Source organism: Lolium rigidum, chromosome 1 (genome assembly GCF_022539505.1).
Source record: "Lolium rigidum isolate FL_2022 chromosome 1, APGP_CSIRO_Lrig_0.1, whole genome shotgun sequence".
Classification (NCBI taxonomy): Eukaryota; Viridiplantae; Streptophyta; class Magnoliopsida; order Poales; family Poaceae; genus Lolium; species Lolium rigidum.
In genome coordinates this window covers 67,175,586-67,203,031 of record NC_061508.1, presented here as the reverse complement: position 1 = coordinate 67,203,031, position 27,446 = coordinate 67,175,586, and the positions used below count along the sequence as shown (strand labels likewise).

The following is a 27,446-nucleotide window of genomic DNA, read 5'->3' as shown; positions in this document are numbered from 1 at the left end:
TATGTCTTGTGTGAAGAATATAATAATATGTCCTTTTGAAGAGCACTTTTAAGAACCAAAATTTCTTTTTTACACATGACACAAAAAACATCGATTTTTATGAAAAAAATTTGCAAGCACGTAGAACATTAAGATGTACGTCTGTTATTTTTTATCAAATTATTTTGATATTTTAATATATGTTCAAAAGTTATTTTAGAAACCAGGAGCATATGTGTGTGAGCCAAAACGCCGCGGCCAATATACAATAGTCTATTGTTCTCTCCCTCTTTCTAAGAGGGGTTCTGTAGTTGATGTGCCAAGAATAATTTATTGGATAAATCCGTTTAAAATGTCAATGTTAGGAAGGATATTTGTGCTAAGTGTGGAGTTGGTGAAATCTTCACATTTAGTGGTAGCAGTTAGTTTGTTCCTGGCCGTGAAGCGACAAAGAAATTAGAGGACGCATGTCACATGGATGGGGCCCTCAACCTGGGAACCCAATGACAGATGCCTTGCAAACTGACGACAGATGCTGAAGCTTTTTTGGCTGGCGCGGGACTTCACCCGAAGTTTCCAGCACTTCACCAGAGATGAGCGCGGGAACTCAGGTGGCGAATCCCAACAATCGTGGCCGTTAGATCAAACTTGTTTCGCTCTGATGAACGGCACATGGAAGCTCCAATATGCAAATCGACGGCTCGGATTACTTCAAATGTTGCATTGGCCGGAAGCTTGTGGAACTAAGTGGTACAAATTCAAATTCAAAAACTCGTGTATTATATAGTGGTATAGATAATCTGAAACCCTCTACTAGCATCCGATGGTTGGTGTGATAGAATCGGCCCAACCACACCGCACTGCCTTCCTTTTCCTGCTTTCCCATCTTGTTGCAACGGGAGACAATCTACACGTTCTCAGCGCCATGCAAATTGCAGTTATTCCAGTTTCCAAATGCCTAATTACACATGACATATTCAACATATGACTATGCGTTGATTCGGAGTTTGGTTCGTTTTTAGACTTGATGTAATCAAGTCGGAACTTAGAACAAAAGGTTGGTAGATATTTAGTTTGATTGCCGACAACGACTGTTTACAAGGCAAGACAGTTAAGGCTACTGTTTAGTTTTCTAGATGTAAGGCTTCATGCCAGGCTTCAGTTATCAATATTCATCACGAAGAATGATTTAATTATAGACGAATACACAATTGTCAGTTCATAAAAAGCATGAATGCCGGCGATACACGTTTAGTACTTTAATTAGTTTTTTAGCCAAGCTTGGCCAAAATTTGCACAACCATTTGGGCATCTGAATTTTGATAACACCAAATTATGCGCACGGAACAACTTGGGGTTAGTCTTGACTTGAAATTTTAACTATAAAACAACTTGGATCGGAACTTTAATTTCTAGAACCACTCGTACAGAACCGTAATGTGGGTTTGGGTGTTGTTTTCTATCATATCCAATAGATGTGAAATGAAGCATGTATTCAAATTTTTAAATAATGACATAGAATAATGAGGGCCTGCAAACCAATCCAAATACATAATAATTTGATCACAGAAGAAAAAATATAAATTGTTTTATATGTTTTTACATATATCAAATTGATCATCATTATTTATGATTTTCCAGGTTTCTATATTATGGCATTTCCTACACGGCTACACCCAGTGATCCATCTCATAATTACTGTAACTTTTGGGACACAACCCTGAAACAATATTTAAGTTATTTGTTTTTTAGGAAGTACACATACTCCATAGTTTATGCATGGCTTTGCAGTTGTGTTTTCTCAACTTACATTTTAAGATTTAAGCAAATGGTTTCTATTTAGTACTATGTTTCTACTTTTGCTTCTCCACAAATACAATATTTGGGGTTTCTGTCCTGAGATACTGTAGCACTAGCTTGCATTGTATCCATATTTGTACTGCATCTTCCGTACTGGATCTTACACTGCATCATTTGCACTGCAACTTTTCTTTTGTTTTCTACTATATATCTACACCATTGTTTCTTATTGCATCTTTCAACTACTAGTAGAAAAACTAGAATCAACTATTTGTTTTTTTTTTAACTGAACTAGAAGCAATTATTAAGCGCCCATGTGCTTGGTCTTAGTTTGGGATTGAAGACATATTTTATGCAATTATAAGTTAGAGCCATATTATTAGTCTTCAACAAAAACTACTCTATAACAATCGTGTTGCTACATTTACAATTTACTGTGGCCATTATATTTTGCACGATTGTCTAGTACTGCTGATCTCTGTAGAGCAAGGAAACAACAAAGTGATCTCTGACGAGCATCTCCGTTAGCTTAATGATCAAGCTTTAGCTAGTGATGCTCGTGTCCCCTTCAGAACACCGCATCATTTCGTTATGACGTTTTACAATCCATCGCTTTGAAAAGCATGCATTCTGTTTCTGTTAGATGGCACGTATCTTTCTTTCTTTTTCCCACTTCCTTTTTCCCCCCTCCTGATGACAGTCACTACTGCCCAATATACAGTTGCCAGCTTCTTTTTCAACAAACGTCACCTCTAAAAGTTGATTGGCTTACTTGATACACTGTCTTATTGGCTACCCTCACGTGAACATGGCTTACTTGATACAGAAAATGTTTTTTTTGGTTAAAATTTCGAAGATACATCAGAAAACATCCTTTGAGATTGTGTTTCGAGATCCTAAATCCAGCTTGGGTTAATTAAGCATACTTGCAGTTGATAACTTCATTAGCAGATGAACTGAGGCTGCAGAAAAGTATTACCCAAGAGCTACTGTAATACACTCCTCTCAACTTACATAAAAATCCATATTCCTGGTGCCTAAGGTACTTACAGGTGGAACAATTACCCTCACAGTGTAGGATCAGTGGACCAAACCAACCAATCAGTAGGTGAATGTACAATCGAAGAATCGGGTTAATTGGCTAAAGATCTGGTCCACACAACGCAGTACAGCACCAGCATTTTTCTCCTTGTCCATATGACGGACTCAATCCAGTGCAACTAATCAAGCAAAATAGAATAATTCACCCAAAAGCTGATTCCTGGCTAGTTGAAGCCAGTGCATGCAAAGCCCTAATTGCACCACTTTTTATTCGCATTTTTCAGGTCATGCGAAAGCTATGGTAGATACCTCATCAGCTGTCCGAAAAAGGAGAAAGAAAGTTCAGTAATTATGTGTTGTTGTTGTGTTTGTGTACGCACCTTTGAAAGATTCATGCCCCTTTTTGTAGTGGGAAATGAAGAAATAAAGCACTGTTCATACTAGGGTATGAACATCTTCCTTTGGGCCGATTCTCACTGAGACCTTTCGACTCGTATCAAATCAAACGTAGCATGCATGCATATCCTTAGAAATAAAACAAAACAACAGGCCATTTTATTTTTGGTACTCTTATAACAAAAGCACGAGACAGAAGTCAAAATAACGTAGGTACGATTAGTTTCCAATGAGAAATAACGCTACATTTTTCTTTTCATTTGGACTGATCAACAGCCTGTACTCAGCTTCCTCGGATGGTTTCAGAGCTGGATTCACTCGGATAGATAAATGTGCAGCGGCTCAATTTATCTATCCAAAAGGAAATTTGTCAACACAAAATCATCTCTCTATCTAATTTCGTGTAGTTTACAGAAGTACCAAGCACGACACCAATTTCAATTATATCTTCCTGCGATAGAATAGCAGTACATAAAATAAATCTTTGCGTTCTGCGGACTAATGAAGTGTGCTTTTTTAAAAAACAAAGTCAAAAGCAGTGTCACGGAGTCGCGCTGCACCTGAATTCCACGCATCTCGACGTGGGCAGCATAACAGCCAGCTAGCCAGGTTGAAATCCATGGCCCTTTGGCTACTCAAAAGGTTCTCTTACTAGCATTTTCCAATGAAGCCAGCAAGGGGTGAAGGGGTCTAGTCTTAGAAAATACAATAATCAACTTCTTCATATGTAATTAGCGTTTCCTTATAATGGGATTGACATATTAACTAGTATAGGACTTGGAGCATACTGTGTCTCTATTTGAGAAGCCATATGTGCTGACTTATTCACGAGTTTCCAATGTTTAATTTGGATCAGATCATCAGATACCAATTGTGTGCTGATAATTTGGTCTCCCTATTTATTCTACCATGCCATCTGAATTCAGACTCCTCATAGGACAGGACTGAGATCCAGTGCCCTGACGTGGGCAGGGCACGCCGTGCCCGGAGGCTCCAAATCCAGCGTTAGTTTTTTATCTAACGGTTAGCACTGCCCAGCAGCAAAGTCAACATTTATCGGTCCCACCCAGACACGCCATATTGTTCACCCTTTTTTGATGATGTTGTGCTTAACTAAAAAAAAGAATTTGTTGTGCTGCTATTTCTCTAAGTGCATCTCCAACGGAGGCGACCCATGTGCGCATCCGTTTGAGGACGATTTTTTCGGTTTTGCTTTATTTCAACATAAAAACATAATTTACATAGTAAAGAAAAAAAATATAAAATATAAAAACTAACACATGCGCCTACTCGTCGTCGTCGTCGAGCACGACGAAATCCGGTACCGACCATGATGCCCGGTAGCGCCTCTTTCTTCGTGAGACCCGGCGGCATGACGCCAGTGGCGTACTGGGCAGCGGCGGCTGCACCGGTCAGTCCACCTCCGAGACGAGGACGCCGAGCCTTTCGATCTCGTCGTCGGTCATCATCGCGGGGAAGTTGAACTTTCGGCCCTCCGCGCATGGCCGCCTGCCATTCGTGGAAAATGCAGACGACGAAGTCGTCGCTGTCGTCCTTGGTCTCCTCGTTGTGGTAGGCCAGCGCGTCCTGTGGAGGTGCCGGCGGCTGCCGTGACCGGAAATGCGTCTGGCACCACCTCCAGCGGGGCGATGCAAAGTGACCGGGCCGTCCGCGGAGACGCAAACCTGGCCCAAATATGCGCCTCTGATGCGTCTCTGCGGCGGACGCTGCACGGACACGGAAAGTGTCCGCTCGCGTTTGGCCCGCCTGGCAGCGACCCAGCGTCGATGCGTCTTCTCCGCCAGTACTAGCGCCGAGGCGTCGCTTCGGCAGTCTGCGGCCGCGTAAATGGCGATGCCTCGCGTGGCGTGCGCCGCGCAGGCTGGCGGCCGCCGCTGCCGCAGAGGACTCCGACTCCGAGATATTTTGATCTTCCGATAACCCTGATGCGCCTACGCCGGAGGAGAAGGCGACGGAGTATAGGGCTATTGTCGAGTCTTTCGATTCGCTCAAGGACGAAGCCGCCAACGCGAGGCTGGAGCAGACACTGCGCGAGGACACGGCGGCGCACCGAGCCATAGCGGCCGCGCGGGAGGCGGCGGAGAAGCAGGCGACGAAGCGACGCAACGACGGGGCCGGCCTGTCAGGAAGCAAGTAGTCTAGGCCTATAGATCTACTTTGTATAGTTTTATGCATTTATATGTACTATTTTCTATGTTTTTAAATATGTTGCAATTTAAAAAATGGATTGCCCCGGTGGAAGCATACCTAGACGCAAACGGACGCGCGGACAAAATATGTCCGCGGGACGACGCAAACGAACGCTCGCGACCACTTTTGGACGTCCGAAATTCGTCGCGCGGCTGGAGATGCGCTTACGTGTCTGAGTGAGGGACAGATGAATGTTGACTTTGCTGGTGGGTAGTGCTGACCGTTAGATTGGAAACTAACGCTGGATTTGGAGCCTCCGGGCACGGCGTGCCCTGCCCACGTCAGGGCACTGGATCTCAGTCCCATAGGACATGTAATCCATCTTGCATGCATGTTTCTTTATTTCCTTTTCGCGAACTATGCCATGAGTTACAGTTAGTTTGATTGAAAAAATGCAAAAATGAGCGATTTTTTAACAAACTTAAAAGGAATAATCTTATTCATTCTTGAACGTTATCAAAATCATAATTTTTTCTCATTAGTATAAACGCATATTTATCTATTTGCAACGAAGTGTTCCATTCCGTTGATGCAATCTTTACTATTCTTAAGATGAGACCGATGGTCATGATCCATACAAAGCACTAATAAACTGAACTAATTTGAACCATTTTTCTGAGGATGGCGTTTTTTTCCTCCCAAGAGCATATGCTCCCGGATTAATATTAAATCCATAAATTTTATTTACTCCACGATCCATATTATTTGAAACTAAAATAGATGTTTCTAGAACTAAAATGTGTCTAGATACATTTATATTAGCATCAAGTAATAAGAATCGAGGAAGTATTAAAATTCAATATAATCCATGTTTTAATATTTTACATGTTTGAGCTCGAAGTCAAAGTCAACATTTTTTGGAGGGTTAAAGGTAGCCGCTCTGCCATTTCGATTATGAGAGAGGAAAAGCATGTATAAAGAGCTCTCGCAGATCGCTGCCCCGGGCGCTGCGCTCGAAGAGCTGGAGGAAGGGGAGATTGCCCTGGGCGCTGCTGCTGTGGTACCGGTGGCTGCTGCTGCTTCGCAGCTACTGTGGATAGTCCGCCGGCTGCTGCGGCTACTGCACCACAGGTGGCTGCTGTTGCGCCAACTTCCAGGGGGCCGACCTCGACCTGCATCTGGCGTCCTTCCGCGACCGTTGTCGCCAGCAGCGCGCGGCTCTGCTACCTAAGCCGGCGTCCAAACGCCCGCGCAAGAAGTGAGCTCCACCTTCCGTGGTTCGTCGTAGCAGAAGGGTGGCCGGCCGGTTTGCTGCTGGTACTCCTATCAAGCAGCAGCAGAAGTCCCTTATGCTGCAGCTGGGGATCGCCCACGAGGGCGAGGTGATTGGTGATGAGGTGCTGGAGGCTTACTTGAGCTACTTTAGCAAGCCCATGTCTGAGGAGGATCTGACTGCGTGTTTTGCTCTATTCGGTTGGCTGCCGTCGGCACTACCTCTTGCGGGAGTGGAGGATGACCTAGTGGTTTAGTGATCTGTGGTGCATCTGTAGTTCTTTCGCTATGTCTGACTTTGTTTCTTTGCTAGTTTGGAATTTAAGGAGGCTGAACTCTATGGCCCGTTGTGACTCTATATACCGGATCATTTTGCTCTCGGGTGCCAGTGTGGTTTGCTTCCAGGAGACCAAACTCCATGTGGTTTTCCGGGAAGTGGTGGATAGATGCGTGGGTCGGGACTTCGATCAGTTATTTTTCCTCCCGGCGGATGGCACCCGTGGTGGTATTCTTCTCACGTAGAAATCTGCAGTCATCGCCCTCCCGAACCTCCACTACTCTCCAGACGCCATTACATCGCGAGTGGGCGGCGCGAGCGATAGTGGCTGGTGGTTCACAGGGGTGTATGGCCCCCAAGGCGACCCTGACAAGGTGCTCTTCCTGCAAGAGCTTAGGAACATCAGGGACCTCCACCCAGGCCCATGGGCGGTGCCAGGCGACTTTAACATCATCGTGGATGCTCAGGATAAGAGCAATGCCAACCTCAACCGTCGCATGATGGGCAAGTTCCGTCGGGTGCTAGGGGACCTGGAGCTCAAGGAGCTCTACCTCAATGGGAGGCGCTACACGTGGTCTAACAGAGGGAGCGCGCGACCCTGGAGAGGTTAGACCGGGTCTTCTCCACCGTGGATTGGGAGACTTCTTTCCCGTCTTCTACCCTCTCGGCGTTGAGTTCCTCCACATCGGATCACTGCCCGCTCTTGTTGAACCTAGCGGTGGACTTGCCGACGGGCAAGCGCTTTCGCTTTGAAGCCTTTTGGCCAAAGACGGAGGGCTTCCTGGGCTGCTGCGGCTACTGCACCACAGGTGGCTGCTGTTGCGCCAACTTCCAGGGGACCGACCCGCGTCTGGCGTCCTTCCGTGACCGTTGTCGCCAGCAGCGCCCGGCTCTGCTGCCTAAGCCGGCGTCCAAACTCCCGCGCAAGAAGTGAGCTCCACCTTCCGTGGTTCGCCGTAGCAGAAGGGTGGCCGGCCGGTTTGCTGCTGGTACTCCTATCAAGCAGTAGCAGAAGTCCCTTATGCTGCAGCTGGGGATCGCCCACGAGGGCGAGGTGATTGGTGATGAGGTGCTGGAGGCTTACTTGAGCTACTTTAACAAGCCCATGTCTGAGGAGGATCTGACTGCGTGTTTTGCTCTATTCGGTTGGCTGCCATCAGCACTACCTCTTGCGGGAGTGGAGGAGGACCTAGTGGTTTAGTGATCTGTGGTGCATCTGTAGTTCTTGTAGTTCTTTCGCTATGTCTGACTTTGTTTCTTTGCTAGTTTGGAATTTAAGGAGGCTGAACTCCATGGCCCGTTGTGACTCTATATACTGGATCATTTTGCTCTCGGGTGCCAGTGTGGTTTGCTTCCAGGAGACCAAACTCCAAGTGGTTTTCCGGGAAGTGGTGGATAGATGCGTGGGTCGGGACTTCGATCAGTTATTTTTCCTCCCGGCGGATGGCACCCGTGGTGGTATTCTTCTCACATAGAAATCTGCAGTCATCGCCCTCTCGAACCTCCACTACTCTCCAAACGCCATTACAGCGCGAGTGGGCGGCGCGAGCGATAGTGGCTGGTGGTTCACAGGGGTGTATGGCCCCCAAGGCGACCCTGGCAAGGTGCTCTTCCTGCAAGAGCTTAGGAACATCAGGGACCTCCACCCAGGCCCATGGGCGGTGCCAGGCGACTTTAACATCATCGTGGATGCTCAGGATAAGAGCAATGCCAACCTCAACCGTTGCATGATGGGCAAGTTCCGTCGGGTGCTAGGGTCCCTGGAGCTCAAGGACCTCTACCTCAATGGGAGGCGCTACACGTGGTCTAACGAGAGGGAGCGCGCGACCCTGGAGAGATTAGACCGGGTCTTCTCCACCGTGGATTGGGAGACTTCTTTCCCCTCTTCTACCCTCTCGGCGTTGAGTTCCTCCACATCGGATCACTGCCCGCTCTTGTTGAACCTAGCGGTGGACTTGCCGATGGGCAAGCGCTTTCGCTTTGAAGCCTTCTGGCCAAAGGCGGAGGGCTTCTCGGGCTGCTTGCGGCTCATGCACCACAGGTGGCTGCTGTTGCGCCAACTTCCAGGGGGCCGACCCGCGTCTGGCGTCCTTCCGTGACCGTTGTCGCCAGCAGCGCGCGGCTCTGCTGCCTAAGCCGGCGTCCAAACTCCCGCGCAAGAAGTGAGCTCCACCTTCCGTGGTTCGCCGTAGCAGAAGGGTGGCCGGCCGGTTTGCTGCTCGGTACTCCTATCAAGCAGTAGCGAAGTCCCTTATGCTTGCGGTGGGGATCGCCCACGAGGGCAAGGTGATTGGTGATGAGGTGCTTGGAGGCTTACTTGAGCTACTTTAACAAGCCCATGTCCGAGGAGGATCCGACTTGCGTGTTTTGCTCTATTCGGTTGGCTGCCGTCAGCACTACCTCTTGCGGGAGTGGAGGAGGACCTAGTGGTTTAGTGATCTGTGGTGCATCTGTAGTTCTTGTAGTTCTTTCGCTATGTCTGACTTTGTTTCTTTGCTAGTTTGGAATTTAAGGAGGCTGAACTCCGTGGCCCGTTGTGACTCTATATACTGGATCATTTTGCTCTCGGGTGCCAGTGTGGTTTGCTTCCAGGAGACCAAACTCCAAGTGGTTTTCCGGGAAGTGGTGGATAGATGCGTGGGTCGGGACTTCGATCAGTTATTTTTCCTCCCGGCGGATGGCACCCGTGGTGGTATTCTTCTCACGTAGAAATCTGCAGTCATCGCCCTCTCGAACCTCCACTACTCTCCAAACGCCATTACAGCGCGAATGGGCGGCGCGAGCGATAGTGGCTGGTGCTTCACAGGGGTGTATGGCCCCCAAGGCGACCCTGGCAAGGTGCTCTTCCTGCAAGAGCTTAGGAACATCAGGGACCTCCACCCAGGCCCATGGGCGGTGCCAGGCGACTTTAACATCATCGTGGATGCTCAGGATAAGAGCAATGCCAACCTCAACCGTTGCATGATGGGCAAGTTCCGTCGGGTGCTAGGGTCCCTGGAGCTCAAGGACCTCTACCTCAATGGGAGGCGCTACACGTGGTCTAACGAGAGGGAGCGCGCGACCCTGGAGAGATTAGACCGGGTCTTCTCCACCGTGGATTGGGAGATTTATTTCCCCTCTTCTACCCTCTCGGCGTTGAGTTCCTCCACATCGGATCACTGCCCGCTCTTGTTGAACCTAGCGGTGGACTTGCCGACGGGAAAGCGCTTTCGCTTTGAAGCCTTCTGGCCAAAGGCGGAGGGCTTCCTGGGCTGCTGCGGCTACTGCACCACAGGTGGCTGCTGTTGCGCCAACTTCCAGGGGGCCGACCTCGACTTGCGTCTGGCGTCCTTCCGCGACCGTTGTCGCCAGCATCGCGCGGCTCTGCTGCCTAAGCCGGCGTCCAAACGCCCGCGCAAGAAGTGAGCTCCACCTTCCGTGGTTCGCCGTAGCAGAAGGGTAGCTGGCCGGTTTGCTGCTGGTACTCCTATCAAGCAGTAGCAGAAGTCCCTTATGCTGCAGCTGGGGATCGCCCACGAGGGCGAGGTGATTGGTGATGAGGTGCTGGAGGCTTACTTGATCTACTTTAACAAGCCCATGTCTGAGGAGGATCTGACTGCATGTTTTGCTCTATTCGGTTGGCTGCCGTCGGCACTACCTCTTGCGGGAGTGGAGGAGGACCTAGTGGTTTAGTGATCTGTGGTGCATCTGTAGTTCTTTCTTTCGCTATGTCTGACTTTGTTTCTTTGCTAGTTTGGAATTTAAGGAGGCTGAACTCTATGGCCCGTTGTGACTCTGTATACCGGATCATTTTGCTCTCGGGTGTCAGTGTGGTTTGCTTCCAGGAGACCAAACTCCAACTGGTTTTCCGGGAAGTGGTGGATAGATGCGTGGGTCGGGACTTCGATCAGTTATTTTTCCTCCCAGCGGATGGCACCCGTGGTGGTATTCTTCTCACGTAGAAATATGCAGTCATCGCCCTCTCGAACCTCCACTACTCTCCAAACGCCATTACGGCGCGAGTGGGCGGCGCGAGCGATAGTGGCTGGTGGTTCACAGGGGTGTATGGCCCCCAAGGCGACCCTGACAAGGTGCTCTTCCTGCAAGAGCTTAGGAACATCAGGGACCTCCACCCAGGCCCATGGGCGGTGCCAGGCGACTTTAACATCATCGTGGATGCTCAGGATAAGAGCAATGTCAACCTCAACCGTCGCATGATGGGCAAGTTCCATTGGGTGCTAGGGGACCTGGAGGTCAAGGAGCTCTACCTCAATGGGAGGCGCTACACGTGGTCTAACGAGAGGGAGCGCGCGACCCTGGAGAGGTTAGACCGGGTCTTATCCACCGTGGATTGGGAGACTTCTTTTCCGTCTTCTACCCTCTCGGCGTTGAGTTCCTCCACATCGGATCACTGCCCGCTCTTGTTGAACCTAGCGGTGGACTTGCCGACGGGCAAGCGCTTTCTCTTTGAAGCCTTCTGGCCAAAGGTGGAGGGCTTCCTGGAGACTGTGGAGGCGGCGTGGGCGTCGACGGCCGCGGAGGCCAACCCCTTCAAGCGTTTGCCGCCAATCTTGCGGCCACCACCAAGGCATTGAAGAGTTGGAACGATTGTTTCATTGGTAATGTCAAGCTGCAGATTTTGGTTTTGAATGAGCTCATCCTGCGTTTGGATGTGGCCATGGAGTCGAGGGCTCTATCCCATGGGGAGCGTGGGCTGCGGAAGCACCTTAAGGGAAAGCTGTTGGGCCTTGCTTCGCTTGAGAGGACGATTGCACCCTAGTGCTCTCGGATAACATGGCTGAGCGAAGGGGACGCGCGCACCCACTTCTTCCACCTCCACACCAACCATCATCGGAGGAAAAACTACATCGCTCACTTCAAAGTGGATGGAAGGCTTGTGGCGGATCAGGAGGGCAAGGCTAAGGCGACGGGCGCCTTCAACGAGCGCTTACTTGGCTCCTCCCCTGATCGTGGCTTTTCCCTCGACCTCGAATACTTGGGTATGTAGTCGCATGATCTTGCGGAGTTTGACGTACCCTTCTTGGAGGAGGAAGTATGGAGCGTTGTCAAGTCACAAGAGCCTGGCAAGGCGCCAGGGCCGGATGGCTTCACACGCAGGTTCAACACGTCCTGTTGGGGGATCATCAAGCAGGACGTCATGGACGCCTTTCGGGCCATGTGGCTCGGGGACTACAGTGTGCTACAAGTGGCGAACCAGGCGCTGATTACCTTGCTTCCCAAGCATGCCAAGGCGGTGGAGGTGAAGGACTTCAGGCCGATCAGCCTCATCCATAGCGTGGCCAAGCTAGTGGCTAAGGTCCTCTCGGTGCGCCTAGCGCCGCGTATACCATAGATCATCGGGCCTCACCAAAGCGCGTTCATTCGTGGGAGATGCATGCACGACAATTTCCAGTTGGTCCAGTGCACGGCAAGGCAGTTGAACACCCTCAAGTCGCCAGCTCTTATGCTCAAGCTGGACATCACCAAGGCCTTTGACACGGTGGACTGGGCCTTCCTCCTTCAGATCATGACAAAGCTGGGGTTTGGACCACGGTGGACTACTATGGTGGTGGGACTACTTAGCACAGCCTCTACCAGGGTCTTGGTGAACGGCGCCATGGGTGACCTGATCTACAACAGGCGTGGGCTGCTACAAGGGGATCCTCTTTCCCCCTGCTCTTTGACTCGGTGATGGAGGTGCTGCATCTCCTCCTGCAAAAGGCCGCCTCTGAGGGGCTCCTTTCTCGGCTTGCTCCACGTGGTCTCCTCCACCGAACCTCGATGTACGTGGATGATGTGGTGACCTTCATCAAGCCGGAGAAGGTGGACTTGCTAGCTTGTGCTGCAGTGGTGGACGACTTCGGGGAGGCCTCGGGCCTTCGCACCAACCGAACCACACTACTAGGAAAAGGCCTAGCCGTAAGATGGGTGTCAGTGGCGCACCAGGAGGGCAGTGCGCCACTACTACTTAGCAGTGGCGCACCGGAAAGTGGTGGGCCACTACTAAAAATGTAGTAGTGGCGCACCTCTCCTGCGGTGCGCCACCACTAAGTTTGACCATGGGTTTGACCTAGCCTTATACATAGCAATGGCGCACCGTGCAGAGGTGCGCCACAGCTATTTTTTGTAGCAGTAGCGCACCTCTACATGGTGCGCCATTACTATGTAAAGGTGGTGCGCTGCTAAGTGGTGCCCAAACATTTCCACCCCCCCCCAGTGGATTGCCTTTTCGAGTTTGGAAAAAATAAAAGAAATAGATAGAAAATTCAAAAAATTAAATCCTTTGAAATGCCCATGTAATATGTCATCTAGGTTTAGTGAAAATTGAAAAAAATGAATTTTGATATATTATGCAAAATGAGGTCATCTTTTGGTAAAACGGGTTTTCTGGTTGCATACGACCTCCGATGAAAAACTTTTTTATATCAAAATCGATCTACGCGAAATTTCCTATTCGAATTCAACGGCCGTGGACAAAAAATGGATTCGTCAAATTCAAAACAGAAACAGGACTTTTTTCAGGTTTTAGATTTTGGGCAAAAAATAGAAAAAAATAGTGGTGGCGCACCCATGCCTTGGTGCGCCACTGCTAAGCTTCCCGCCCACGAATTTCAAAATGGGAGGAGCCGGCCACTTAACCCCCTCCTCCCTCCTCCCTCCTCCTCCACATATTCTCCTGCTTTCATTCTCCTCTCCTCCTCCTGCTCTCCTCCTCTCCTCTCCTCCTTTCACTCCGGCGACCTCCTCCTCTCCTCCTTTCACTCCGGCGACCTCCTCCACTATGTCGAGCTCCGGTGACCTTACTTTCCGGCGAGCTCCTCCACTATGGTGACCTCCGGTGATCTTACTCTCCGACGACCCTCCGGCGACCCTCTAGCCTCCATTACCTCTGGCCTTCGTCCTCTTATTCATCCTCTCATACATCTCCTCACCTCTCTTCACCTCTCCTACGTCCCTCATCCATCATCACCGGCGGCTAGGCTAAGAAAAATGAGAATGAACATTGCACAAATAATTCTAGCAACAAGAACGAGAAAAAATAACGAGCCAAAAAAATTCGAAACAAAATGTGCCAGATTCAGATCCAGATCCCGATCCAGATCCAGATCTAGAAATTTCAAATTTTAGTAGTGGCGCACCTTTTTTCTATCCAGTGGCGCACCTCAGACGTTTAGGAGTGGCGCACCATGAAGCTAGTAGTGGCGCACTACGCGGTGCGCCACTGCTAAGCCAAATAGCAATGGCGCACCACTAGTGCGCCACTACTAAAAGTTAGCAGTGGCGTGATAGCAGTGGCGCACCACTAGTGCGCCACTGATGGGTAAAAGTGGTGCGCCACTGATTGCCCTTTTCCTAGTAGTGCCAAGTGCTCCATTCATCCCATCCGTTGTACCGTGGACCAGGTGGAGCTGGCGCAGTCGATTCTGCAATCCTTAGTGGAGGGGTGGCCTTGCAAGTATTTGGGCCTCCCCATAGGGTTGCGCAAGGTGCCTGCGGCCCAGCTTCATCCCTTGGTGGAGAGTGCAGCTAGCAGGCCGCCTCTATGCAGTGCCCGGGTTCTTAACCGTGGGGGCGGATGATTCTGGTCCAGACTACGCTCAGCGCCATTCCGATTCACGCGATGATGTCTTTGGATGTTCCCGCTAAGTCGTTACAGGCCCTCAAGATCTACCGGGGATTCATGAAGGCGAGGGCGGACGTGAGCTGCGGCCACTGCTTGGTGGCCTGGGACAAGGTGACCTCCCCTAAATCTTGTGGGGGGCTAGGCCTCCCAAACCTCCAGCTGCTCAACCTTGCTCTACGCTGCATCTGAGCGTGGCTGCAAAGAATAGACGCGTCGAAGGCCTGGGTGGAGTTTGACCTCCAAATCCCCCTGGCCCGGGCCCTTTTCGAGTCTGCCACGACGTAGTGGGAAACGGCAAGCGAGGCTTGTTCTGGAAGGATCGCTGGCTGCAGGGCGCCAGAGGGTGGTGGATCACGCGCCCAACTTGGTGGCCATGGTCCCGGCCCGGAAGGCCAAGGTCCGCTCGGTCAAGGATGGCCTAGCCGGGGAGTGGCTGCGGGATTGTGGACCGGACATGAGTTCCGCTGCGGTGGCAGCGTTCTTTCACTTGTGGGGTATCCTTGCTGGTTACACGCTAGTACCAGAGCAAGAGGACGCCTTTGTGTGGCGCTGGTCGGCGGATCAGCTGTTCTCCGCGAAGTCGGCATATGTTGCCTTCTTTGTTCGGACTGTGGTGGCGCCGATTCCTTGTGAGATTTTGCGCTCAAGGGCGTCGTATTGCTGCAAGTTCTTCGCTTGGTTGGTGTCCCAAAACATGTGCTGGACGGCAGACAGGCTACATCGGCACGGTTTGCCGAGGCCGACTGCTTGCCCCCTTTGTGACCAGGAGCAGGAGATGCTCCAACACCTCCTGCTTGGTTGCATGGTCGCTCGTGAGGTATCGGCTTGGGTGCTTACACGTTGGGGCAAGCTAGAGTGGATTCCCGACGTGGGTACAGAGGTTGTGCCCTGGTGGACCTCGCCCACCTGCACTAGAGCTGTGATGAGGGATATGTGGATGGCTATCATCTTGATTTTCTGGTGTATCTAGAGGCATCGAAATGATGTGGTGTTCAATGGCGCCACCCCGGCTGCGGCGGCCGTTAGGCATAGGATTAGGGAGGAGTACCAGAGATGGCGTGTAGCTAGGCTTTTCCGCTCGGAGTCCTTTAGATTTCCTGAGCCTTTTCCTTTTTCGTGAAGGGATGGAGGCTTTTGTTTAGTAGGGGAGCTGCCACCCCTTGTTGGCAGTACTGTGGCTCGGTCTTTCTTACCCTTTATTTTATATGATTAGTACACCTTTCAGGGTGTATTCTCGAAAACAAGGTGGCTAATAGCTTCATCTGTGCATAGTTCTCAACAGGCCTATTGATATACTCATCATCCATAGGGTAATCCTAAGTGAGAATACAGTTCGTTAATCTGATTATATGTGAGCTTACAAAGAAGTAAATGTTAAAAAGTGCAAATTTCTACAACCATGATGTCGGAAAAGTACAAATCTGTCATCCATTATAATTGTTATTGTCTTCTCCTTCTAGCGCATCCTCAAGCCTTTTGATTTTGTGTATCTGAACTCGCCAAGCTCTGCAATGTCTCATATGGTTGTAGAAATTTGCACTGATCATAGCAATGCTTCCTAGAGGATCACAAACGATTCCATAAGCTTGATGGTTGTTATTATTTAAAATATACAGATCATGGCAATGCTTCCTAGAGGATCACAAAATATACCGACTTTCTCACCTTACTCCATTACCATTTACTTAAGCTTGATGGTTGTTATTATTAAGAGAAATAGATCTCAAGTAAGGTGAGAAAGTCGGTACTACAAAGAAAGGCGAGAAAACTACTAATATAATACAACTTTTATTGAGAACGGTTCAAGTTGGAAGGTTCTATGAGGTACTTGTTGTTAAGGATCGTTGAATTGAGTCAACCAAGTAGCTCATGCGGATTTTTGCACGGTTGGCACAATACCATACACGTTTTCACACAAGGTTCAACTTTCTACAAAATTAACACATAAAATAGAAGCAAACGGTTCGGTGTATGAAAAAAATGCAGAAAACATTAGAGAAAACTAGCGCGGTGGCCCTCGCAAATGCAAGGGCATCATCTTTAATGGTTAAAAGTGGCTGGGATAAAGTTATGCGTTTATGTATATCAAATTTTATGGTATGAAATAATATAGCTCTAGCACTATAGAAGGTGTTATGGAAAATAAATTATTACACATGTGAGTAACAACTTAAACCAAACTTAATTTATGGGCCAATGACTATTGCATCATCTGTCAAAACATCCACACAAACGTATTGTTTTAGATCAGTATCCGATGTTTAGTTTACATTGATAATTTTTCTTGCCGAAACATTTCCATTAGTAGTTAGGCAAATTAAACAACTAAAATTTCTACCTATGTATATATTTCTTCCTCATAATTATTTATGTACTTCGGAAACATGAAACATTTTACACTTCAACTGTCTCCATGGTGAAAATTTAACCTTTATTTTTATACCAATATCATACAACAAATGAAGATAAATAAAAATTAAAGCTATTTTAGTAATATGGTTTTTATTTTAAGCATATTTATAATCATGTTTATATGTCAGTAGTCAAAAGAAAAATTAACAGATCAAAGTTAGAGATGTATGACCGCATGTTTTCTATATTATCTTCCATTTTCTTATAGTATTTTTCTATCTATGTTTTAAAATATTTGCATATTCTCTCGACTTCAATTCATGGTTTATACATTATTTCTTAATTTAGTGAGTGATTGGAGTGATTTGTCCTCTTAAGTTTACTTTGCTACATTATAGAAAAAACACACAAAATATTCCGAGGAATGATATTCCAGCCGCAGAATTTAATATTCAAGGAGGATATTTGAGCCTGTGGAATGTTTTGGTAAACCTAGTTTTCGAATGTACACGTTTTATTATTTTATGTTTTCTACTAGAATACAAACTATAGATGTGTATTTTTATTTATATACAATTGACTATGTGCATGCATACATATCTACACTCCTTTACGTATCGATCATTTATCCTCCCTCCATCCTAAAATAAGTGTCTCAAATGTTCCTAGACAGATGTACATCAATATGTATAGACAAAACTAAGACACTTCTTTTAGAGAGGTAGTATGCCATTGTATTATAACTTTAAAACATAGAAATATTTTCAACAAATTCATGCTTTCAGCGTATACGCTTTTTTGGTGAATGATCTAAGCTATTCATGTCAAGCTAGCTAGGTAGCGTAAGTTTTTTTTCATGACCAATTGATCTATAAATTTGTGTTGCATGCACCGGATGGTCTTTTTTTTTTTTGAACAAGATAAGGGCCTAGAAGGCCCCGGAGATTTCATTAGCTCACACGTGGCAGGTACAAATTACAAGGAGGTCCTATGGCATCTACTGCACAGAGAAACCAGAAATTGCAGAAAGGTCCTCCAGATTTTACAACAAGCACCCTGAGAAAAAGACTAGAAACGCGATCAGGTCCCTGGGCACCTCCGCCACCCATCGCCGGCGTCCTCTAGGCGTCGCCGCCGAGGAACAAGGACCAACTGCTCAGGAGCCCTCTTCCGACGAGAATCCTCTGCCGCGGTCCACCACCATCCTGCGGGGAACAAATCACTTCGCAGGAGAGTGGCTTCGAGCACCCGCGCCGGGGATTGACCATGGCCTCCTCACCGGAGGTTGTAGAGTTGCCGTCCTCACGGCCTTGGATAGCAACGGCGAGATCGCCAGCTGCTTGGAAGAACTCAGTAACATAGCACCACGCAGGCAAGGGTCGTCGACGCTGGCCTTGAGGAGTAGTTGGTTCGCCGCACCTCTCCTCCTCGCCACCACGGCAGGCCAGGAGCACACGCAGCCGAAACGCCCACCACCTCGAACAGCTCCGGCGATAGGAACCACCACCTCCCAGATCCAAAAACAGCAGATCTTGCTCCACCACCTCCAGACCACCATGGCCAGCAAGGGGGGAAACAGCAGACCGCTTCTCCGCAACAGATCGGCCCTCCCCCTCGCCACCACGGCCGGACAGGAGAGCTTCAACAGTGCTGAGAGATCGAGGAAGAGCAGGGGTAGGAACCACCAAGTTATTGGGGAAGGCGGCGATGCCGATGCTCCTGCTCCTCTCCAGCCACAGGAGAAGAAGAAGAAGCAGCAGCCTCCCTAGAAGCTTCATGGATCCGGCGGTCTGGATCCAAAGCTCCGCCTCCAGCTAGGGGCAGAACGCCCAAAACGCCGGCAGCAGCCGGAAAACACCAAGAACCTACAGATCTAGGGACCTAGACTACTCCGGCGCCAACAACCTAAACCAACTCCGGCCAGCTATTCTGGCGGAGCGGCCGTCGGCGGCCCGGTCAACGACGGAGGCCTCTCAGAGGAGAGCGGAGTGGGAGGATGGAAATATATTGTTGCTGGAAATATATTGTATGGATGGTCTATTTCTGATTGGAGCTACCTAGGTAGCGTGCAATATATTCTTTTTTTCTGAATAGAGTCTGCTATGTGTACGCTATGGAAAAATTTAGGAGAGTCCACTCATTTAAAAAGACTAGTACAAATGCCCGTGCGTTGCCACGGGTTTTCAAATTTTATTTCTCAATGCACATATATAATTTACAACTCACTGTAAAATTCAAAACAAATCAGTGATATCATAATGTACAACATGATAATACCAGTCGCAATAACAAGATAACATTGTTGTGCATGTGCGTTCTAAATTCTAGGTCTTCTTGTTACTCTTTCGCGGTAAGTCCCACAAGATAACTGTCAACTCAATAACCTATCCTTTTGGATGTATTATTGTCTCACAAAACGTGGATGCTATAAACATAGGTATAACTAAAGAAATACTTCTTTTTTTATTAGTCCAAACAACACTTTGATATTCATAAATCATGTAAAGACGACCGCCTCCTCACTCTCTCGAGCTCACCCACTTTATCGAGCTCCACCACTCTCTCGAGAAGACCGAGCGAAGATTGGTCCGCGCAACCGCAAATTTGGTCCGAATTTGCGGTGAAACAGACAACGTCCGCCGCTCGTGTATGATTGTCCGCCTGGCCCCAGGCCAATAATTAAGATAGAGATGTGGTTCTGGGCACTGATTAGTCCCTGTCCAATGAACGTGCCCCACAAAATTTTGTCTAAACTTGTGTCATTTTGTTATTTTTGCTGCGCTTAAAATATACATAATTTCGCATTGTAAATTTGCATATTGTTTGCACCATTGGCTCCATGCGGATATTCTTTTAAAAAACATTTGAACACTTTTTTCGATTTTATTTTCAAATGGGGATCAGTATCCGGGACACACACAACCCCAAATGGGATTAAACTTAACCACATGAAAAAAAGAATAACCTAAGATAGGTTACTCTAAAATATTTTTTTGCATAAAAAACCAGCAACTGGACCTATTTTTAGTTAAACTCCTGTAGCTTTATTCAGAAGATGATAACATATTTGATTGGACATGCCCAATCAGAAAATTCCAGGATCAGTTCTAAAGAAGCTACTGAAGAATATAATGATAAAGAATTTGGCGCACACATGTGCAGCCTTATTAGCCTCCGTACAAACAAAAATAAATCTAAATCCCCCAAGATTTAAGATGATATATGTTCCATCTCCTTGAAAACTTGGCCACTGGCTGACCTCATTCCTTGTCCAGACTGCCGTCGATTAACAACATCGTGATAATCCGTCTCCAGCTCAATATTTCTCCGTTGCTAGCATTAATCCATCTCCGCAAGCAAGGATTGAGTCGTCGGGGGCCTCCGTACGTTCAACCTTCCTGCAGCAAGCAGCCCCGAACTGTCCATCCGAAAACACGTTGTTCCTCATCAACAAACACCATCAGTGTTAATTTTAAAACAATTGTCATCCGGTTTCCTCCACTTCTCCACGATTGTATTTGTATTAGCTTTCTCTTTGCCAGGAAACTCAGATTTTATCAGTTCATTCGCTCTCCTTGGCTGGTACTTCTCTTCTCCATGTCCATGATGAAATTTTTTCTAGTTTCTCCAGATGCACCACAGAACTGAAACTGCAATGCTGACTGTCTAGAACATCCCTCACCCATGTAATAGGGTGCAGGTTAGGCACATTCAGACCAAAATAATTTCTTGCCGCTACCAGAAGAGTTTGGCATGATCACAACGTATTAAAGCATGGTAGAAATCTTCTTTTTCATAAACACACAAAGGACAAAAACTAATGGGGATAATATATCAACAGACAAGAATACAGAAAGATCTAGATAATTTTTTGTTTGCTAGGCTAAGATGTAAAGCCGATGCAAAATAATAATCTAATTCTGACTGGTACTCCCAAGATATCTCATCATATTCAGGTTCAACAAGAAAAAAATGATACTCTGATTCTGATCGGTACTCCCCAAATATCTGAATTCAAGATGTGGATTTTTTTTGAAACAGATAAAACCTCGCAGGTTCGACTAAATACCGACAATGAAAACACACATAAAAGCTAATCCGTACACACAGCTTAAGGCTGTCCTACTTTATTACTCAAAACTGATAAGAAGCATCGATGCAAATAAACTCAGAACAGAAGAACACCTGGTTATCTGAAACACAACATAATTGGCAGTATGACAGACTCTAATGTGCAACATAAGTTGACAAAACATATGTTGACGAAGCATCATAATATGAGGTAAAATCAAACCAAAAAATCGAATTTAAAACGTCCCAGAAAAGGATAAATTACTGAACTCAACTTGCTTTGAAGGGTTCACAACACCACACAGTATATATAGGAGAACAACACCTTATCATCAACCAACACAAGATTGAGGTTGATTGTTGTCTGATCATCATGGGTCCTGCAGTAGTCCCATATGAGAGCAACCTCGACACCGATGCACCAATGCCTAATGGCCGGAGAAACATGAGAGAGCTCTTGGCACAACCCATTCTGAAAAGAGATGGCCCAGCAAACTCTTTACTACAATCCGCATGATATAAACTCAAGGCTCCGTCAATATTTCTGTGCCCATCCTAGTGACCAGCACAATATGCTCAAACTGTGTCGCCCAGGTGCCATCCGAATGATAGTAGTCCATCCATTCTCCCATCTAACACACTCTGCTTTGTCCATTATAAGTAATAGGTTTGCAAAAATTCCAAAGAGAATGTCAACTTCATCTGAACTTTTAAGACACATACATTTCTACTTAAGATAAAAGTAAAAAGAAAACGTCTAGGACTACATATAAATATAAAGCTTAATTACCAAAACATATAGACTTCCTTAAAAAGCAATGTTTTAACTTCTGAAAAATGACACATTGTCAATCATAGTCAAACCACTGAGAATTCCAGTATATCATACTTTAAAGGAATAGAAGGGAAATTGTTTGGAAATAGAACTTGAAACATATACATCAATACATAGACTGCGAGTACATACCAATTGTGAATGTTTGACCTTCAACCATTTGTGTCAGACTTACAGTGCGGAATGCTAGGATCACATGTCACCATTTGATCTGCAGGATGCAAATTATTAAACTTCTTGTACACAAAATGAGCTTAACTCTAAGGAGTCAGAACATCCATGAACAATTCCCCATAGGTCATTATAATCAATGAACAAAAATAAAATCAGATAAAGACTACCATAAAATAAAGAATCATAACACAGGCACCAAGTCACTGAAAATTCCATACACTTCATAAGACCATCACAGGAAAAACCTCATGTCTTTCCATCTTGCACTGACCCTCCCCCGCCACATCCGGTGTACCACTTTTTTCAGCCGATGGATGCTTCAGAAGGAGGTGGGTGCCAAACTCACTCCATGGTTCAGAGGCAGAGGTAGATGTCAAATTGAACTACACTCCCTTCTTGATGGGTTCCTGGTACGCATAATTTTCTTTGAAGGTGTCCTAGAAATTTAAAAGTACCAAATCAACTGAGAGAAAAGCAATACAAAAATAACTTCACTATAAGGTAGAACATGAGTAAGGAGTCTGTAGTGTAGTCCTTATTATGGTTCATCAAAGGCATGTAAGAAAATATGAGTGCATCAAACATACAGAGATCTTTGTTAAGTAATCTTCAATTGAATGATCCTTTTACAAAAACATATTTACCATATCGTCTGATGGAATGTCCCAGTATTATCACAGCAGAATATGTCAACCTGGTATGTACAAGAGAATTTGTAAGAGTTTGCACACAAAGAAACATGAACATAATATGGTTAGTTTACTAACATTCCCAGCAGATGACATTATAAATGGCTCTGTGCAGAAATTGCACGTCGTACTGAAGTCATTGAAGATTTTTTTTTTTTTTTGAGACAAAGGCAGCTGCATTCATTAGATCATCACATGTTCAGTACATACGATGGACCTGATTATGTCAGGGACATCATTATACCAGGTCGACTCCAGATCATGTTCTGTCGACTTAGCGAGAACATGAGCTGCCTCATTACAAGAGCGACTGACATGGATAAAAGAGCAAGATACAAAAGATGGAGCCCTACTCTTAATATCGTACACTATGGCACCTAAATCTGATCTGTCAGTAACAATACTGTTTACTTTGCTTATCAAGGTTGCACAATCAGATGCCACAATAATTTTTTGGAAGCCAGCTTGTTCGGCAAAATTCAGGGCACACCGCATAGCAATGGCCTTCTTATGTGGTTTGTTGATTCTTGTGATCCCTTCTGAACTGATGCAGTTTTCTACAATGACTAAACAAACACTTCAATGATACAAGTACATAATAGCATGTAACTTCATTTTATAAATTTATAGTGTGTAATTGAAAGATCAATGGACTATCTCAATCTTCGTGTTATCTAAAATTACCATCATAAGAACATAACCTGCTGCAATTATCACAAAAAAAGCAAAATAGTATGAACATGACACTTTCCTTGCTAGTTGCAGTAACCTGTCATGCAATTCAAATGTCAGCTTTAGATATGCATACTCGGAAGTCACAATCATTTCTAGCTCACGAAAGGAAGTTACCCTCTCGGTTGAGAATAAGACAGTCCTACTACATCAGTTTCAGAGTTTCCTACTGGCATTCTGGCAAGAAACAATAACCTGCAGAAGCAAGATGAAAACATTTCAAAATAGTAGAACCATCATGAATTTCAGGGGCAATAGGATGACATGGTAAACTTGCACTGGAAAAATATTATAGTCTGCTGAAAGTTAAATTGGTTGGGGATATGTAAAACTCAGCTTTTCGTTTATTGTCTTGCAATACTACATGAATCAGAACAAAATATATCAAATAATCTAATTCTTTTAGTGTTCTGCTATACTGCAACTGTGGCAACTGTACAAGCAAAAAACTGAATGTCGCTGCTAATTCAACTAAACCAGCTGACCATATTTGTAGCATACCAAATAATCGTGTGACAGGGAACCTAGAAAAGAGTAAACATACCAGGTGCCTCCTACTGTGGTGCCTCTTATAAAACCAATAATCGATAATCGATGAAAACTCAAACTTTTGGAGTTTTAAGAAATCTGGGAAGCAACAAATGAGATCGTCCCTCACCAAATCAAGAAAGAAGTCAATTGTGGATGCGCGAAGGCCATGATTCTCACACGAGTTGTAGATTAAATTTGCCATTCAGCAAGCCAAATGAACCAAACAAGTAGTCTCCCCCTCACGCACAATTATACCCTCTGATTTCTAATGTGAATGCATGATAATATTTGAATGGTTAACAGACATGACTACATATTAATTAGGCAAATGAAGACTTACAGGGTCAGACATGGTCAGAGATGCAGATGAGGCATCTCCACGTAAGTGAGGAGTCGAGCTCCCCGAATGGCCACAGCTGCATGCTTGCACCTCATGAGTCGTGACTACACACGCAAGACAGATGTTGCCACTCATAACAGCGTTGGCGCCCGATAAAAGTGATCGCTGTGATGGAGGGAGCCATTCTCCGACAACCAGATCGGCGTCAATGCTTTGCCTTCACAGAACCGGTGTTTCCCTTTTTCCATAATATATGCAATTCATTTTTAGCCCTAATTCCTAAATTCTTTCTGCAGCTATCCCTGCATGGGACCATTTCAACAAACATATGGTGGGCATGGCACAAACCTGCTAGGGCCGGTGCCTCACGGATGGCCATGTTGCTCCCCGCCGCCAATAGGAAGGAGCCTGGTCCTCTGCGTCCCCCTCCCGCAGCCGCTTCAGCCGCTGGACCTTCAACCATGGGAGGCCGGTGGCGAGTTCCCCGCTCTATGACGGCGAGGCACGATATAGACGAGGTGAGGGCGACGGGGAAAGAGGTGGAAGGGTGCCAGGAGGAGACGAGCGAGGTCGGTGGAGCGGCGGCGGCGGCGACGTTGCGTGTGAGGAGGGGAAGCACGAGGGGAGGAACAGACGAGGCGGCGGCAGGCGGCAGGCAGCACATGTGAGTTGCGAGACTGGTGGCTATCTCCTTTTCCCAGCCAACCATCTCTTAACACTGCTGAGACTCCTCGCCCCAGTCCCTGCGGGAGACGACCACGGTGTCGGGTGGTGGCGCCGGCGCACGTGGTGTAGCGATGGAGAACGGTGGCTACCGCCCGGGGAAGAGAAAGGGATTGCTGGCGGCGGATGGGGGTAGGCGGCGAAACCCTAGCTCTGTTCGCCTCTCGGCATCCAGAGAACTGCAAAGCGATGAAAAACGTCGGGGGTGGGGGGCGGGGGCTGTGTGGATTAATTTCCCAATTTGCAAGGGACCAAAGTTCAAAATGCACAGCGACGGGAGTCCGGGTTGACGACCAAAACTTGGTGGTAGTGCGAAGGTGGGCAGAATAGGGAACACATTCCTCCTTTTTAAGTAGTGTAGAAAATTATAGATACGTGAATAGAGTCTGCTACCTCTACGCCATATGCTCTAGAAAAAAAGGATAATCCACTCCTTTAAAAGAAAAAACTATAAACACGTCTCCTCTCTATAAGTCAACGTGTCAAACAAAACTACACTGTTATGTAATTAATAATCTGCCATTGAATCATAACCACTAATTTTATATCCTACTGTTAAAATAACTAGCATAGTTGTCCTCGCAAATGCAAGGGCATCATTTGTTTTTCTGAAAGAAATGAGCATTGTCTTCAGTGACTCTAGCTTATCCTAGAAATAAATTTATTTATCTTTCTATTTTCATATTATTTCATTGAAGATATACTCCATCCGATTCATATTAAGTGTCGGAACTTTGTTCAAATTTGGACTAAATTAAACTAATGTCCTGACACTTATTATGAATCGGAGGGAGTACATTTTGTAGCCACAAACCCGTCAAAATAAATATACCTATGTAGAATACATATTTAATCATATTTATTTGGTGAGAAATTGTTAGGAAATTTCTAAACAAAGTAGGTTGAAGAGATGTATCATTTTACACAATTTAAGTTTCTATATAAAATTAAAGTTTAGATTGTGAGTTAGCATGAAAATTTTAAGTTTTCCTGCATAACATGCGATCTATGGCGAGACAAATAGTCCATGCTGCCTAATCGCTTCTTTGTCTCTAGCGCATTGGGCTGCCCTTTTCATTTTCATTGTAAAGAACCATTTAATTCTTCGTCCGGTTCCTCTCATCTCAGAAACTTATAAGGCTCAGGGATGTGCGTGAGACATCAATCAGTCTTCTGAGTGTAACTTAGGTAAGATTTTTTTTTGTATAATTCACGATAATGTCCTAGTGGCCGAGATGGTGCCATCTGGAATGAAGCATATTGGCCCGGTCTATGTCTCATTGTTCTTATATCGATCCACATTTATCGCACACTAATTCACAAATCAGATGGTTTCCATGGTTTGTTCCTTAATTTCCCCCGCTAGCATGAAAATTTTGCCTAATTTGGCAGAATTTCTTGTGCATACCGTGTCACTCGTAACCATGTTCATGTCAATTCTAGGGTCAAGCGCGTCACTCGTAAAAATGTGTATGTCGATCCTAGGGCCAAGTTTCTGCTTGTTTTTAGACACAACCTCCCAATATTAAATAATGCCAAGCATTGATCATTGGTTCAGAGCTCCCAACTACGAAGCTCCTTTCTAGAGCGAGTCAACAATTCGTGGATCCATGGTTTGGATGAAGCTATGTACCTGGGTAGAGATGATTTGTCTCAAAGATGTTCCGCTCATCCAAGAATCTGAAACTTCATCTACATAAACTCATAAATAGCCCTTTCCTTTCTTTTCTTGACTTAAAAAGGTAATCAATCCTTTCTTTTCATCTTTTATCAAGTCTTCCTCTTCCTGATTGACTCAATCGGGGATAGAAATTCGGATCAACTATAAAGAGTAGGGCTGCTGGGCAAGTTCCAATATTAAATAATGGCCAAGCATTTTATTGGACACAAACTCATCCTAGAATCGACAATATGAAATAATAATCTCATAGTTACTTGCATAGAGATGTTGAGGTACACAACTCGAATGTTTTCTGGTGTTTTCTTAGTTTTTTCTCGAGAACTCCTATCACAATCATCCTTCAGATGTTTGTTGGTCAATCAGGCCGGGTGGAGAGGTAGAAGCACGTGAGGCAAAGGAAACATGTTGTAGGTTTTAGTGCCGACGTGATCTAGCAGTTTACTTGTTACCGGATGGTTCGATCTTGTGAGTACACCGAGAGAATAGGGAGTTATACCCATGGTAAAAGGAAGGAGCGAGTTTCACATGGTGTAATGCCAAGGGTTGTATGGCCAAAAGAGAATGGGACACCGTTTTGACACACTAAGAGCATCTCCAGTCGCGTCCCCCAAACCGTCCCCCAAATCGCGCCAAATCTAGCGTTTGGGGGACGTGTTTTGTTCGTGCCGCGTTTGGGGGGCGTCGCTCCCCAGCCGCGTCCCCCAAACGCCGCCCCCAAACATTAAAAGTATTTTTTTTGGCTAGAAAGAAACTATTTAATAATATTCAAATCGGTTGAACATAAACAAATTATATATAA

General features: G+C 46.2%; 2 long non-coding RNA genes across 3 annotated transcripts; both read right to left on the bottom strand.

Annotated features, from left to right (window-relative positions):
• Positions 1-21,351: 21,351 nt before the first annotated feature.
• On the bottom strand, positions 21,352-22,279 carry LOC124674920. Of its 2 annotated transcripts, none has more exons than XR_006993100.1 (3): positions 22,119-22,279; positions 21,910-21,988; positions 21,352-21,587 (listed from the first exon to the last, which is right to left on the bottom strand). It is a non-coding gene; the product is annotated as an uncharacterized LOC124674920 (long non-coding RNA). The 2 variants fall into 2 exon arrangements; XR_006993103.1 differs by having other exon boundaries at positions 21,352-21,584.
• Positions 22,280-23,287: 1,008 nt separating this feature from the next.
• LOC124674915 lies at positions 23,288-24,315 on the bottom strand. Its single transcript, XR_006993099.1, has 3 exons — positions 24,244-24,315; positions 23,490-23,567; positions 23,288-23,409 (listed from the first exon to the last, which is right to left on the bottom strand). It is a non-coding gene; the product is annotated as an uncharacterized LOC124674915 (long non-coding RNA).
• Positions 24,316-27,446: the final 3,131 nt, after the last annotated feature.